This window comes from Schistocerca gregaria, unplaced genomic scaffold (genome assembly GCF_023897955.1).
Source record: "Schistocerca gregaria isolate iqSchGreg1 unplaced genomic scaffold, iqSchGreg1.2 ptg000043l, whole genome shotgun sequence".
Taxonomy (NCBI): domain Eukaryota; kingdom Metazoa; phylum Arthropoda; class Insecta; order Orthoptera; family Acrididae; genus Schistocerca; species Schistocerca gregaria.
Genome location: NW_026061702.1, coordinates 9,539,662 through 9,556,063, shown reverse-complemented (window position 1 = coordinate 9,556,063; position 16,402 = coordinate 9,539,662). Strand labels below are relative to the sequence as shown.

Here is a 16,402-nt window from a genome sequence, read left to right as displayed (position 1 = left end):
ATCTGGATCTCCTAATAGGTAAGGATTGATTAAACATAGTATAATTAATAATGATGTTATTATTACAAATGTAATAGAATCCTTAAAGGTAAAGTATGGATGGAATGGAATTTTTTCAATATCTCCATTAGTCCAAGAGGATTATTTGATCCTGTTTGTTGAAGAAAAAATAAATGAATTGCTGCTATAGCAGCAATAATAAATGGTAATACAAAATGGAATGTGAAGAATCGATTTAATGTTGCATTATCAACAGCGAATCCTCCTCATACTCATTGGACTAAATCTGTTCCTAAGTATGGGATTGCTGATAATAAATTAGTAATTACTGTTGCACCTCAAAAAGATATTTGGCCTCAGGGTAAGACATATCCTATAAATGCAGTTGCTATAACAAAAAATAAAATCACTGTACCAATTATTCAGGTATGTATATATATATATAAGATCCGTAGTAAATTCCCCATCCTACATGTAAGTAAATACAAATAAAAAATATAGATGCTCCATTTGCATGTAAGGTTCGGATAATTCAACCATTATTTACGTCTCGGAGGATGTGTACTACACTACTGAATGCTATTTTAATATTTGATGTATAATGTATAGCTAAAAATAGTCCAGTTACGATTTGAATTACCAAACATAACCCTAATAGGGATCCAAAATTTCATCAAAATGAAATATTTGTTGGGGCAGGTAAGTCAATTAAAGAGTTATTAATAATTTTAATTAAAGGATGTCTTAATCGTAAGGGTTTATTCATTAGTAATTATCTTATTTTACGAATAGGTCCCTGATTAATATTAGTGATTTTAACAACTGCTAGTAGTGCTAAAAATAAATAAATTATTATTATTATTGTAATAATAAATGTTGGTCTGTTATATAATTTTTCTAAAGATATTGTTATTTCTTGATAATTGATTGAATTATCAAATTTATAGTTTCGGTGTTTTTGAAAAAGTCTATAAATATTGATATATCTAGAATAATTAATATTTATATGATAAATACTCACATTATTAATGTAATAATTATAGTAATTGATTTAGGCTGAAATATTTCGTTTGATGCAATTCTTGTAATATAAATAAATAATACTAATATACCACCAAGAAATGTTAAAAATAAAATATATGATATTCAATATCTTTCTATTATTGTTCCTGTTATTAATCCAACTAGGAAGGTTTGAAGGATAATAAAAAGCATTATTGATATTGGGTGTCTTAATTTAATAAAATTAATATTTATTACATTTGATAATGATATAATTATTATTTTGATCATTTCAGGGGTTAGTTTATTTAAAATATCGGTTTTGGGGACCGATGATGGAAGCTTTTCCACCTCTGAAGTTTTAAAAGTGGGGGCTGGACTTATTTCCGGTTTACAAGACCGGCGTTTTTTTTAAACTATTAAAACTAATGTTTATATTTTCTATTTTTACTTCTTTATTGATTTATTTTGCTGGTGTTTATGTTTTTTCTTCTAAACGTAAACATTTATTAATGGTTCTTTTGAGATTAGAATATATTGTTCTTTCTTTATTTATATTAGTTATTGTTTTTCTGATTGAGTTTGATTATGATTATTTTTTTCCTGTTATTTTTTTAGTTTTTTCTGTTTGTGAGGGTACTTTAGGTCTTTCTATTTTAGTTTCAATAATTCGTTCTCATGGTAATGATTTTTTTAATTCTTTTGGTTTATCTTTATGTTAAAGTATTTATTTATAACTATTTTTTGATCCCTCTTTGTTTATTAAATAATTGTGGATGGTTGGTTCATTCTTTAATGTTTCTGTCGAGTTTTGTGTTTATAATTTGTGTTTATTCATATGCTGATTTGAATATAATTAGATATTATTTTGGTACTGATTATTTTTCTTTTAGTTTAATTTTGCTTAGTTTTTGGATTTGTTCTTTAATAATCACTGCTAGAGGTTCAGTTTATTTAAGTTCATATCATTCTAATTTTTTTGTTTTTATTGTTTTAATTTTAATAATTATGCTTTACTGTTCATTTGCTAGATTAAGTATTCTTTCTTCTTATATTTTTTTGAGGCTAGATTAGTTCCTACTTTACTTTTAATTTTGGGTTGGGGTTATCAGCCTGAGCGTTTGCAGGCTGGTGTTTATTTAATTTTTTATACTTTGGTTGCTAGATTGCCTTTATTATTGGTCTTATTTAAGGTTTATGATTTTTCTAATACTTTATATTTTCCTTTATTAGTTGATTTTGGTTCTTATTATTTTATGTTTTATGTATTTATAATATTGGCTTTTTTAGTTAAGATACCTATATTTTTGGTTCATTTATGACTTCCTAAGGCTCATGTAGAGGCCCCTATTTCAGGTAGAATGATTCTTGCTGGTGTTTTATTGAAGTTAGGTGGTTATGGTATTTTTCGTGTTATAATGGTTATTTCTTATTTGGGTTTAAAGTTTAATTATTTTTGATTATCTTTAGGTTTATCTGGGGGTGTTATTGTAAGATTTATTTGTTTTCGTCAGGTTGATTTAAAGTCTTTAATTGCATATTCTTCTGTTGCTCATATAAGAATGGTTATTGGTGGATTGATGACTATGAATTGATGAGGTTGTGTAGGTTCTCTTTCTCTAATGGTCGGTCATGGTTTATGTTCTTCTGGTTTATTTTGTTTATCTAATATTATTTATGAACGTTTAGGTAGATGAAGATTATTAATTAACAAGGGTATAATTAATTTGATGCCAAGAATGGCTTTATGATGATTTCTTTTAAGATCATCAAATATGGCTGCTCCTCCTTCTTTAAATTTGGTAGGTGAAATTAGATTATTAAATAGAATTATATCTTGATCTTCTTTTAGATTCTTTGCTTTGATTTTTTTATCTTTTTTTAGAGCTGTTTATACTTTGTATATATATTGTTATTCTCAGCATGGAAGTTATTATTCTGGTGTTTATACTTGTTCTCTTGGTTATTTTCGTGAATATCATCTTTTATTTTTACATTGATTACCTTTAAATATTCTCTGTTTAAAGGGTGAATATTTCTTTGTTTAGTTTGCTTAAGTATTTTAATTAAAAATATTGTTTTGTGGAATCAATGATATGAAGTTTTTCATCTTAGGCCGTGAATTTATTTTCTATTTGTTCTTTGAGTTTTTTTTCTTTGTTTTTTTCGAGAACTATAATTTTTATTTTAGGTATTTATTATTTAATAATTGATTATAGAGTTTTTGTTGAGTGAGAGCTTTTCAATTTAAATGGTTCTATATTTGTTATAACTTTAATTTTGGATTGAATATCTCTTATTTTTATATCTTTTGTTATATATATTTCTTCTTTGGTTATTTATTATAGAGTGGATTATATATCTGGTGAAAAGAATATAAATCGTTTTATTATTATAGTTTTAATATTTATTCTTTCTATAGGTTTTTTAATTATTAGCCCTAATTGAATTAGAATTTTATTAGATTGAGATGGTTTAGGTTTAGTTTCTTATTGTTTAGTTATTTATTATCAAAATGTAAAATCTTATAGTGCGGGTATATTAACTGCACTTTCTAATCGTATTGGTGATGTTGCTATTTTGCTTTCTATTGCATGAATGTTAAATTTTGGTGGTTGAAATTATATTTATTATTATGATTTTATTTCTAATTGTTGAGAAATAAAGCTCATTACTATATTAATTGTTTTAGCAGCTATAACTAAGAGAGCTCAGATTCCTTTTTCTTCATAACTTCCTGCTGCTATAGCAGCTCCTACTCCTGTTTCTGCTTTAGTTCATTCTTCTACTCTTGTTACTGCTGGTGTTTATTTATTAATTCGTTTTAGACCAATATTAGATACTTATAATTGTGGTTGATTTTTACTTTTAATTGGTTGTATAACTATATTTATGGCTGGATTGGGTGCTAATTTTGAATTTGGTTTGAAGAAGATTATTGCTCTTTCTACTTTAAGACAACTTGGTTTAGTTATAAGAATTTTGTCTATGGGTTATCCAAAGCTTGCATTTTTTCATTTATTGGCTCATGCTTTATTTAAGGCATTATTATTTATATGTGCAGGTTCAATAATTCATAATTTGAAGGATTCTCAGGATATTCGTTTTATAGGATCAATTGTTAATTTCGTACCTTTAACTTCAGTTTGTTTTAATGTTTCTAGTTTATCTTTGTGTGGTATACCTTTTTTAGCGGGATTTTATTCAAAGGATTTAATTCTTGAGATGGTTTGTTTAAGATGAATTAATTGTTTAATTTTTTTTCTTTATTTTTTTTCTACTGGTTTAACTGCTTCTTATTCTTTTCGTTTGTTTTATTATTCAATATCTGGTGATAATAATTTTTATTCTAGATTTTCTTTTGATGATAAGGGTTATTATATTTCGTTTGGAATAATTGATCTATTGTTTGTTGCTGTTTTTGGTGGTAGTCTTTTATCTTGATTAATTTTTCCTATTCCTCATGTGATTGCTTTACCTGATTATTTAATGTTTTTAACTATTACAGTTGTTATTTTAGCTGCTTATTTAGGTTATCTTATTTCTAATTTTGATTTTTCTCACAATTTATTTTCTTTAAGTATACTTTCTTTTGTTAGATTTGCCGGTTCTATATGATTTATACCTTTTCTTTCAACTAAGTTTATTAGATATATTCCTTTTAAAAATAGGTTATTATTCATCTAAGTCATTTGATTATGGTTGAGTTGAATTACTTGGTGGTCAAGGTTTATATAGATTATTTATTTATTTAATTGGTTATATTCAAGGTTGATATGATTCTAATTTCAAGATTTATCTTTTAACTTTTATTTTTTGAATATTTATTTTGGTAATATTATTTTTCGTTTACTTAAATAGCTTATAATTAGAGCGTGACACTGAAGATGTTAAGGAAGTATTTTTTACTTTTAGGTATTTATAAATATAGATATATTGTTTTTACAGTGAAAATGTAATGTTTTATTTAAACTATATAAATTTTAGAAATGTTAACGGAGTTTAACCGCTAATATAAAAAGTTAGCAGCTTTCATATTGGCTTTACATTTCCTTAATTGGAACTATTATAGTTCAATTATATTATTAACAGTAATACGCCTCTTTTTGGCTTCAATTAATAAGAATAAGGGTAGTACATACCAATCTTCCAGGTCGAAACTGACTGCAATATTTCGCTTCTTATTCTATTTAAGGTTGATTGATAATATCAATACTTTTTGAATGCAACCCAAATGTTATGTTTAACTACAACCCTTTATTCTGCTCATTGTAATGCTCCTTGATTTCATTCATGGTATAGTCCACCTAGTAGTACTAGAATAAAAAATATTGTTGATACTGTTCAGATTATAATGTCTGATGTTTTAAAAATAATTACAATTGGTAGAATTAGTGCAATTTCTACATCAAAAATTAAAAAGATTACTGCAATTAGGAAGAATCGTAGTGAGAATGGTATTCGTGCTGATCTTTTTGGATCAAACCCACATTCAAACGGTGATCTTTTTTCTCGATCATTAATTAATTTTTTTGATAGTGTTGTTGCCAGTATTATAACAATTATTGGAATAATAAATCTAATGAAAACTCTTGTTGATAGAATTATAATTGTTTTTCTTGATTTATATCAAGCTTTCTGATTGGAAGTCAAATGTACTATTTATACTAGAGAAACAATTATCTACCTCATCAATAAATAGAGATATATAAGAATAATCATACTACGTCTACGAAGTGTCAGTATCATGCTGCTGCTTCAAATCCAAAGTGGTTTCTTGGTGAGATTTGATTTATTGAGTGTCGAAGTAGACATGTTGATAAAAAGATTGTTCCAATAATTACGTGTAAACCATGGAATCCTGTTGCAACAAAGAATGTTGATCCATAAACTGCATCTGAAATGGTAAAAGGTGCTTCTCAATATTCATATGCTTGAAGTATTGTAAAGTATAGTCCTAATAACACTGTGAAGAATAATCCTTGTAGTGTTTGAGTATGATTAGATTCTATTAAACTATGATGTGCTCATGTTACTGTTACTCCTGATGCTAAAAGAATAGCTGTATTAAGTAATGGAATTTGTATAGGGTTAAAGGGTTGAATTCCTATTGGAGGCCATAGTATTCCTAGTTCAATTGTTGGTGCTAATCTTCTTCTAAAGAATGCTCAAAAAAAAGAAACGAAAAATAATACCTCTGATGCAATAAATAAAATTATTCCTCATCGTAATCCAATTGGTACAAATCCTGTATGTAATCCTTGATATGTTCCTTCTCGTACTACATCTCGTCATCATTGAATTATGGTTAGTAGGGTAATTCCAAATCCAATTATGAATAAGTTAATATTAAATAGGTGGAATCATTTTGCTAGTCCTGATACTAGGACTATTGCTCCAATTGCTCCTGTTAATGGTCAAGGTCTATAGTCTACTAAGTGGAATGGGTGGTTTGAGTGAGTTGTTAACATAGGTTTAATATACTTCTCTAGAGTATAGATTTCTTAGAATTGAGAAAACATAGGCTTGAATTATTGCTACTGCTGATTCTAGAATTAATAGAAGTATTTGTCCAATAATTAGTAATGAGATTAAGTTTATTGCTTTAGATGGTCCTGTGTTTCCTAATAAGGTTAATAATAAGTGTTCTGCAATTATATTTGCTGCTAACCGTACTGCTAATGTACCTGGTCGAATAACATTACTAATTGTTTCAATTAGTACTATAAATGATATTAATGCAGGCGGTGTACCTTGTGGTACAAGGTGTGTAAATATATGATTAGTATGGTTAATTCATCCAAATAATATAAATCTTAGTCATATAGGTAGGGCAATTGCAAATGTTAATGCTAAATGTCTTGTTCTAGTAAAAATATAATGGAATAATCCTATGAAATTGTTAAATAATATTATAATAAAAATTGAGATGAAAATGAATGTTGTTCCATTAAATGATTTTGGTCCAAGTAGTGTTTTAAATTCATTATGTAAGGTTAAATTTAGTTTATTTCAGATAATGTTAATTCGTGATGGTGTAAGTCAAAATAGTGATGGGATTAATAATAGTCCTAGAAATGTTATAGTTCAATTTAATGATAAATTAAAGATGTTAGTTCATGGGTCAAATGTTGAGAATAAATTTGTTATCATTTTCAATTTAAGTTTTTTATTTCAATTGTTCCTTTTTCAACTCTTTTAATAAGGTTAGGTTTAAATGAGAAGAAGTTTATTTGATTAAACAAGATTAATGTAGCTGAAAATATAATGAATAGTGATAATCATATAAGAGGGGATATTTGAGGGATTTGGATATAATTTCCCCATCAGAAGTAGTCGTTAATTTACTATTATTTGGTTTAAGAGACCATTACTTACTTTCAGTCATCTGATGAATTTCAAGGTGTACTAATTTTTTTAGTTACTTTAGATTGACACTCTAATGTTATTTATTTTAACTAACTCCTTAAATTATCTTAGATAATCACTTAATAAATAAATTTACTGACGTTCTTTCAATTACAATTGGTATAAATCTGTGGTTTGCTCCACAGATTTCTGAGCATTGTCCAAAGAATAATCGAAGTCGATTTCTTGTGAATGTTCCTTGATTTAACCGACCTGGCGTTGCATCAATTTTAACCCCTAATGCAGGAACTGCTCATGAGTGTAAAACATCTGATGCTCTTATTTATACTCGTACTTCTGTATTTATTGGTAGGATTGTTCGGTTATCTACATCTAGCAGTCGAAATCCATCATTTTCTAGGTCTTGTTCTGGTGTTATGTAAGTGTCAAATTCTACGTCTATGAAGTCTGAGTATTCATATCTTCAATATCATTGTCGTCCAATGGTTTTAAGTGTAATTATTGCATCTACTGAATCATCAAGTAAATATAATAGTCGTAATGATGGAAGGGCAATAAAAATTAATGTAATTGCTGGTAAAGCTGTTCAGATTGTTTCAATTAAATGTCCATGGAGTATATTACGGTTAGTATAGGCAATAAATAATATATAACTTAAGGCATAACCTACAATTACTGTAATTAATAATAATACGACCATAGTATGATCATGAAAGAATGATAATTGCTCCATTAATGGTGAAGCTCCATCTTGAAGAGCTAAATTTGATCATGTTGCCAATAATAAATATTTTCTAATAAAAGGTCAAACCTTTATTTGTAGAGCTTAAATCTACTGCACTAATCTGCCACATTAGAATCTAGAGATTAATGGTAATTCTGAGTAACTATGTTCTGCAGGAGGGTTATTTTGTAGTCATTCTGTTGATCTTCTTATGTTAGCTCTAAATATAATTGCTCGGTTTGTAACCATTATTTCTCATATAATTACAATGAATATAATGATTCCTTAAATAGAAATTGTAGACCCAATTCTTGATACTACATTTCATGATGTATATGCGTCTGGGTAGTCTGAGTATCGTCGAGGTATTCCTGCTAATCCTAGGAAGTGTTGGGGAAAGAATGTTAAGTTTACTCCAATGAATATAATTGTAAATTGGATTTTTAATCATGTATTATTTATAGTTAATCCTGTAAATAGTGGATATCATTGAATAACACCTCCTATAATTGCAAATACTGCTCCTATAGATAATACATAATGAAAGTGGGCTACTACATAATATGTATCATGTAATACAATACCAAGTGATGAATTTGCTAATACTAATCCTGTTAATCCACCAATTTTAAATAGGAAAATAAATCCTAGAGCTCATAATAATGGTGGATTGAACTTGAATTTAGTTCCATATAATGTAGCTAATCATCTAAATACCTTAATTCCTGTAGGTACACCAATAATTACTGTTGCTGATGTAAAATATGCTCGTGTGTCAACATCCATTCCTACTGTAAATATATGATGTGCTCATACAATAAATCCTATTAGTCCAATTGATAGTATAGCATAAATCATACCTAATGTTCCAAGTGATTCAATTTTTCCTCTTTCTTGACATACAATATGTGAAATAATTCCGAACCCCGGTAGAATTAAAGTATAAACTTCTGGGTGTCCAAAGAATCAAAATAAATGTTGATATAGAATTGGGTCACCCCCTCCTGCAGGGTCAAAGAATGATGTATTTAAATTTCGGTCTGTTAATAATATAGTAATAGCTCCTGCTAAAACTGGAAGTGAAAGAAGGAGAAGTAATGCTGTAATAGCTACAGATCATACAAATAAAGGTGTTTGATCTAAAGTTATACTTTCTGATCGTATATTAATTGCTGTTGTAATGTAATTCACTGCACCAAGAATAGATGATACACCTGCTAAGTGCAGTGAAAAAATAGCTAGATCTACAGATGCACCCCCATGTGCAATAGCTCCTGCTAAAGGAGGGTAAACTGTTCATCCTGTACCAGCACCATTATCTACTATAGAAGATGTAAGAAGAAGGGTTAGTGAAGGTGGTAGTAATCAAAAACGTATATTATTTATTCGTGGAAATGCTATATCTGGTGCACCAATTATTAGTGGAACAAGTAAATTACCAAATCCACCAATTATAATAGGTATTACTATAAAGAAAATTATTACGAATGCGTGAGCTGTAATAATAACATTATAAATCTGGTCATCCCCAATTAGAGATCCGGGTTGACCAAGTTCAGCACGAATAAGTATTCTTATTGATGTTCCTACTATTCCTGCTCATGCTCCAAATAGGAAGTATAAAGTACCAATATCGTTATGGTTTGTTGAGAATAATCATTTTTGCGGTAAGATGGCTGAATTTTAGGTGGTAGACTGTAAATCTACTTATGAGATGTTTTCTCTCTTACCATATTTAGGTCTTATATTCAATTATGATTCTAGACTGCAATTCTAGAGGTGTAAAATTTTACTAAGGCCTAAAAGATTTTTCTTTTAATTATAACTTTGAAGGTTTTTAGTTTGATTAACTTAAGTCCTTAGTATAATAAAATTAAGGTTGATGTTGAAATCAATCCTATTGTTGAAATTATTACTGTTACAGGAAGAATGATTCTTAATTTTTGGGACTTTATCTTTATAGATCACGAATTTTCTGTGTATCATATAATTAGAGCTGAGAATCTAATACGTATATAGTAGTAGAGTGTAATTGTGGTTAATACAACTATAATAGTTATAATAGTTGTTATATTGTTTTCTATTAACGATTGTATTACAATTCATTTTGGTAAGACTCCAAGGAATGGTGGTAGGCCACCTAAAGATAGTAAAGATAATATTATGAATTTAATTTCGGTTTTTATATTTCTGGCTGAATAAATTTGATTTATGAAAAATAAATTTATTTGCTTAAATAATTAAACTATAATTAATCTTAATAGTGAGTAAATAATGAAGTATAGTTCTCAGATGTTTTCTCTGACTGTTAATGATCTAATTATTCAACCTAGGTGTCTGATTGATGAATATGCTAAAAGTTGTCGTAAGGATGTTTGATTTAAACCTCCTATTGCCCCAATAATAATTCTTAAGATAATAATTGTTCAAATGAAAGTTCTTAATTGAATACAATAAGATAAGACCATTATTGGGGCGATTTTTTGTCATGTTATTAATGTTAAACAATTATTTCATCTTGATGCTCCTATAACTACTGGAAATCAGAAATGGAAAGGTGCAGCTCCAATATTTAATAATAATCTAGATCTAATTATTATTGATGGGATAAATTCTGTTTCCCATCCCATTGGATATTTTATTTGAATCAGCAAAATTGAAAATAATAGTATTGTCGATGCTATTGCTTGGACAATAAAATATTTAATTGATGATTCGTTTATTATTATATTTTTATTTCTTGTTAGGAGTGGAATAAATGAAAGCAAGTTGATCTCAAGTCCTATTCAAACCCCAAATCACGAATTTGATGAAATGGACAGGATCGTTCCTATCATTAATGTTGATAGGAAGAGAAGTTTTGTAGAGTTGTTGGTCATTAAAAAGGAGAGGATTGATACCTCTATAAATGGGGTATGAACCCATTAGCTTGTTTAGCTTACCTTTTTACATTAAGGTGTATGATGCACGTTAGTTTTTGATACTAAAGGAGGTACTTTAATTCTATCTCATGTAATTTTAATGAAGGTAATTTTATTTAATTTATTTACCCTATCAAGGTAACCCTTTAATCAGGCACTTCATTTATTTAATATATAAATCGAAAGTTTTTTTTTGAAATTATTTTATGTATTATTTTGTTTAATTAGGATTAATTTATCCTGCTCCTTTTATTTTTATATATATATATATATATATATAATAAATGATTTATATTTATATATTACATTTAACTAAAATTAAAAGATTATAAGTTTATTTTATCATTATCAATTGATTATTTTAATACACTTATTTACCTAGGATTATAGCTACTTATGTTTTTAGCTTAAAATAGGTTATTATAATATAATATATATAATAATATGTAATTTAATTTTTAATATTATTATAATTGGATATAATAAATAACATTATTAATTTTAAATATAAAATATTATAATTAATATAAATAATTATATTTATTATAATAATATAATTAATATAAATTATCTATAATTAGATTATTTAACTAACATATATATAAGTTAACTTAATATAAAAAAGAATCATATTAATAACATATTATATTAAATTACATAATTGTATAAAATATATTTATTATATTATTTAATCTTTCTTTATTTATTAGTGAAAAGAAAGATTAAATAAGAAAGAATATAATACATTTATTGCTATACATGTTCCATATTAATCTTTAATTATATATAATAGAGAAGTTGTTGTGGTCATACAGGGGAGCGTTTCTTTTTTTTTGTTAATGTTTGTGGTTTTTTTCTTTTTTTTTCTTTAAATATTTGAATCTTTTATTTTTTCCTGATTTAATAAATTTAAAAATTTCTTATTTTTTATTTTTAAAAGTTTTATTCTTGCTTGTTTATTCACTTTTTCTTTGTATTATATGTAAGTTTTGTTAGACTAAATGTTCTTTTTGCAGTAATTTGATTTAATTATCAAGTGATTTTGGATTTAGCAATTGATTTATTATCGGCATAATTCGTGCCAGCAGCCGCGGTTATACGATTAATACAAGTGAATATTATTGGTTAAAACAGTTGTTTATACTACTAGGGTTGAAATATAAATTTGTAAGGTGAAATGTTAAAATTTATTTGTGGCCCTTTTTATGAATCTGTGAAATTTAAATAATAAACTAGGATTAGATACCCTATTATTTTAAATGTTAATTATATTTACCAGGGTACTATTAGTTAAGGTCTTTAAACCCAAAGAATTTGGCGGTATCTCATTCCATTCAGAGGAACCTACCCCATGATTGATAATACACGATTTACTCTACTTAATTTATTTGTTTGTATATCTCCGTTATCAGAGAATCTTTTTAGAGTTATAATTCTCAAGATTTATAATTATAAAATATTTCAGGTCAAGGTGCAGCTTATATTTAAGAGGAGGTGGGTTACAATAGATTTTAGTTTATAACGGATTTGATAGTGAAATACTGTTAATGAAGGTGGATTTGATAGTAATTTTATTTATTTAATTTAACTGATATTGGCTCTGAGATGTGTACACATCGCCCGTCGCTCTCATTATTGATTATTCTATTTTATTTTAATGTAGCTTCAATTTAGATGAGATAAGTCGTAACATAGTAGATGTACTGGAAAGTGTATCTAGGAAGAGTTTCAAGATATAACTTATTAGTAAAGTGTTGCATTTACACTGAAAATTTTTCTGTACAAATCAGGATATCTTGAATATTTATTTTATTATATTTATTTTATGTTTATTTAATTATTTAATATAAATAATTTTATTGTATTTTCTATTAGTATATTTTATAGAATTGATTTTTTAAATTATAGTGTATTGGTAATGTAAGTGTTTTATGAAATATTATTTTAAATTTTTTTAGGTAGATATTATTTATTGTACCTTTTGATTCAGGGTTTATCAAAATTTTAGTATTTATTTTACTTGTCTCGATTTGGGTTGATTTATAAATAATTTATAGTTAATGTATCATAATTATTATTAAATTATTTATAGAAATGAGATGTTAATCGTTTCCCAAAATATCTAGTTTCTTAAGAAAAAATTTAATTTTTTAAAGTTATTTGGTTTTATTTAATTTTTTAAGTAAAAATATTAACTTATTTATTCTTTAAGGGATAAGCTTTGTGGTAATAACCTATAATTTATTTTATATAAATATAATAGTAAGCTTTAAACCAGCTATCTTTAAGATTACGTTGTAGTTCATTATTTTTTATTTTGATTTTATAAATATTTTAGGTTCTTTATTAAGATTATTAATTTAATTTTAAAACTTTTGTAATAATGATAGAATTAGTATATTTATTTGTATAAAATTTTTACCTTGTGAACTTATTATAAGGAACTAGGCAAAATTGCTTTCCGCCTGTTTATCAAAAACATGTCCTCTTGTTAATACTTTGAGGTCTGGCCTGCTCACTGAGCGTATTTTTAAAGAGCTGCGGTATTTATGACCGTGCAAAGGTAGCATAATCATTAGTCTCTTAATTAGTGGCTGGAATGAATGGCTTGACAAGAAATCAACTGTCTCTTAATAAATTTTTGAATTTAACTTTTGAGTCAAAAGGCTTAAATTCTTCTTTAGGACGAGGAGACCCTATAGAGCTTGACATTTTACTTTTATATAGTTTTTTGTTTGTCTTTCTATTTTTAATGATGATGTTTTGTTGGGGTGACATGAAGAATAGATAAACTCTTCATTATTATATCATTTATTTATGTTTGTTATTTTGATCCATAATTTATGATCATAAGATTAAGTTACCTTAGGGATAACAGCGTAATTGTTTTTGAGAGCTCATATCGACAAAGCAGATTGCGACCTCGATGTTGGATTAAGAAAAATTTTGGGTGCAGGAGCCCAATGATTAGGTCTGTTCGACCTTTAAATTCTTACATGATCTGAGTTCAGACCGGCGTGAGCCAGGTTGGTTTCTATCCTAATATTATTAATCCATATTAGTACGAAAGGACCATATGGTTAAAATATTTTTTGTTATATTGATTAATATTAATTTATTTACTATTTTGACAGATTAATGTGTTGAATTTAGAATTCGTTTATGTAGATTTTTTCTACAAATAGTATTGATACTTTATGATTTATTTATATTTATTTTGAATTTTCTTTTATTGGTTATTTGTGTTTTAATTAGTGTTGCCTTTTTAACTTTATTAGAGCGTAAGGTTTTAGGTTATATCCAGATTCGAAAGGGTCCAAATAAGGTAGGTTTTGTTGGAATTCCTCAGCTATTTAGAGATACTATTAAGTTAATTTGTAAGGAGCAGCCAATTCCTATTATATCTAATTACCTACTTTATTATTTTTCCCCTGTATTTAATTTAATGATTTCTTTAGCCGTTTGAGTAATTTTTCCTTATTTAACTCATATGTGTTCTTTTTCTTATGGATTTTTGTTTTTTTTATGTTGTACTAGATTAGGTGTTTATACTGTTACGATTGCTGGTTTATCTTCTAATTCAAATTATTCATTGTTAGGTTCTCTTCGTTCTGTTGCTCAAACAATTTCTTATGAAGTTAGTTTAGCTTTAATTTTATTGTCTTTAATTATTTTAATTGGTAGTTTTAATATGTTTGATTTTATAAACTATCAGCTTTATTTTTGGTTTATTATTATTTCTTTTCCTTTAGCTTTAGCTTGTTTTGCTTCTTGTTTAGCTGAAACTAATCGTACTCCTTTCGATTTTGCTGAAGGGGAATCTGAGTTAGTTTCAGGATGTAATATTGTGTATGGTGCGGGTGGTTTTACTTTAATTTCTTTAGCTGAATATACTAGAATTGTTTTCATAAGAATATTATTGGCTTTAATTTTTTTAGGCGGTGATTTTTATTGTTTTATATTTTTTATTAAGCTTGCTATTATATCTTTTGGTTTTATTTGGGTTCGTGGAACATTACCACGGTTTCGTTATGATAAATTAATGTACTTAGCTTGAAAAAGTTTTTTACCTTTATCTTTAAATTTTTTTATTTTCTTTGTCGGTTTAAAGATTTTATTTATCTCATTTGTTTAGTGAAATTTTTTGAGAAAAGTTAATAGAAGAGTTAAACGTCTAATTTTAAGTTTTCAAAACATATGCTTTTCCTAAGCTAATTAACTTTTATTCCTTAATTAATTTATCTCATGCGTTTGCGACATGGACATTAATTAAGAAATATGTAAAGTAAATAATTGTTAAGATTTGACTTGTTATAATATAAGGTTCTTCAACGGGTCGTTTACCAATTCACGTTAGTAAGCATACAACAACTACTATAATTCAGAATAAAATTTGATTAATAGGGAAAAATTGAATACCTCAGAATGGTGTTTTATTATAAAATGGTAAAATTATTAAGATTCTAATTGATAAAAATAATGCAATAACACCTCCTACCTTATTAGGGATAGATCGTAGAATTGCATATGCAAATAAGAAATATCACTCTGGTTGAATGTGAACTGGTGTTACTAATGGGTTGGCAGGTACAAAGTTATCTGGATCTCCTAATAGGTAAGGATTGATTAAACATAGTATAATTAATAATGATGTTATTATTACAAATGTAATAGAATCCTTAAAGGTAAAGTATGGATGGAATGGAATTTTTTCAATATCTCCATTTAGTCCAAGAGGATTATTTGATCCTGTTTGTTGAAGAAAAAATAAATGAATTGCTGCTATAGCAGCAATAATAAATGGTAATACAAAATGGAATGTGAAGAATCGATTTAAAGTTGCATTAACCACAGCGAATCCTCCTCATACTCATTGGACTAAATCTGTTCCTAAGTATGGGATTTCTGATAATAAATTAGTAATTACTGTTGCACCTCAAAAAGATATTTGGCCTCAGGGTAAGACATATCCTATATATGCAGTTGCTATAACTAAAAATAAAATCACAGTACCAATTATTCAGGTATGTATATATATATATAAGATCCGTAGTAAATTCCCCGTCCTACATGTAAGTAAATACAAGTAAAAAATATAGATGCTTCATTTGCATGTAAGGTTCGGATAATTCAACCATTATTTACGTCTCGGCAGATGTGTACTACACTACTGAATGCTATTTCAATATTTGATGTATAATGTATAGCTAAAAATAGTCCAGTTACGAATTGAATTACCAAACATAACCCTAATAGGGATCCAAAATTTCATCAAAATGAAATATTTGTTGGGGCAGGTAAGTCAATTAAAGAGTTATTAATAATTTTAATTAAAGGATGTCTTAATCGTAAGGGTTTATTCATTAGTAATTATCTTATTTTACGA

General features: G+C 26.9%; 1 long non-coding RNA gene across 1 annotated transcript; it reads right to left on the bottom strand.

Moving 5' to 3' along the window:
- Nucleotides 1-6,673: 6,673 nt before the first annotated feature.
- Nucleotides 6,674-14,132, bottom strand: LOC126301120 (uncharacterized). Its single transcript, XR_007552924.1, has 2 exons — nt 12,995-14,132; nt 6,674-7,186 (listed from the first exon to the last, which is right to left on the bottom strand). It is a non-coding gene; the product is annotated as an uncharacterized LOC126301120 (long non-coding RNA).
- Between the last annotated feature and the right edge of the window lie 2,270 nt (nt 14,133-16,402).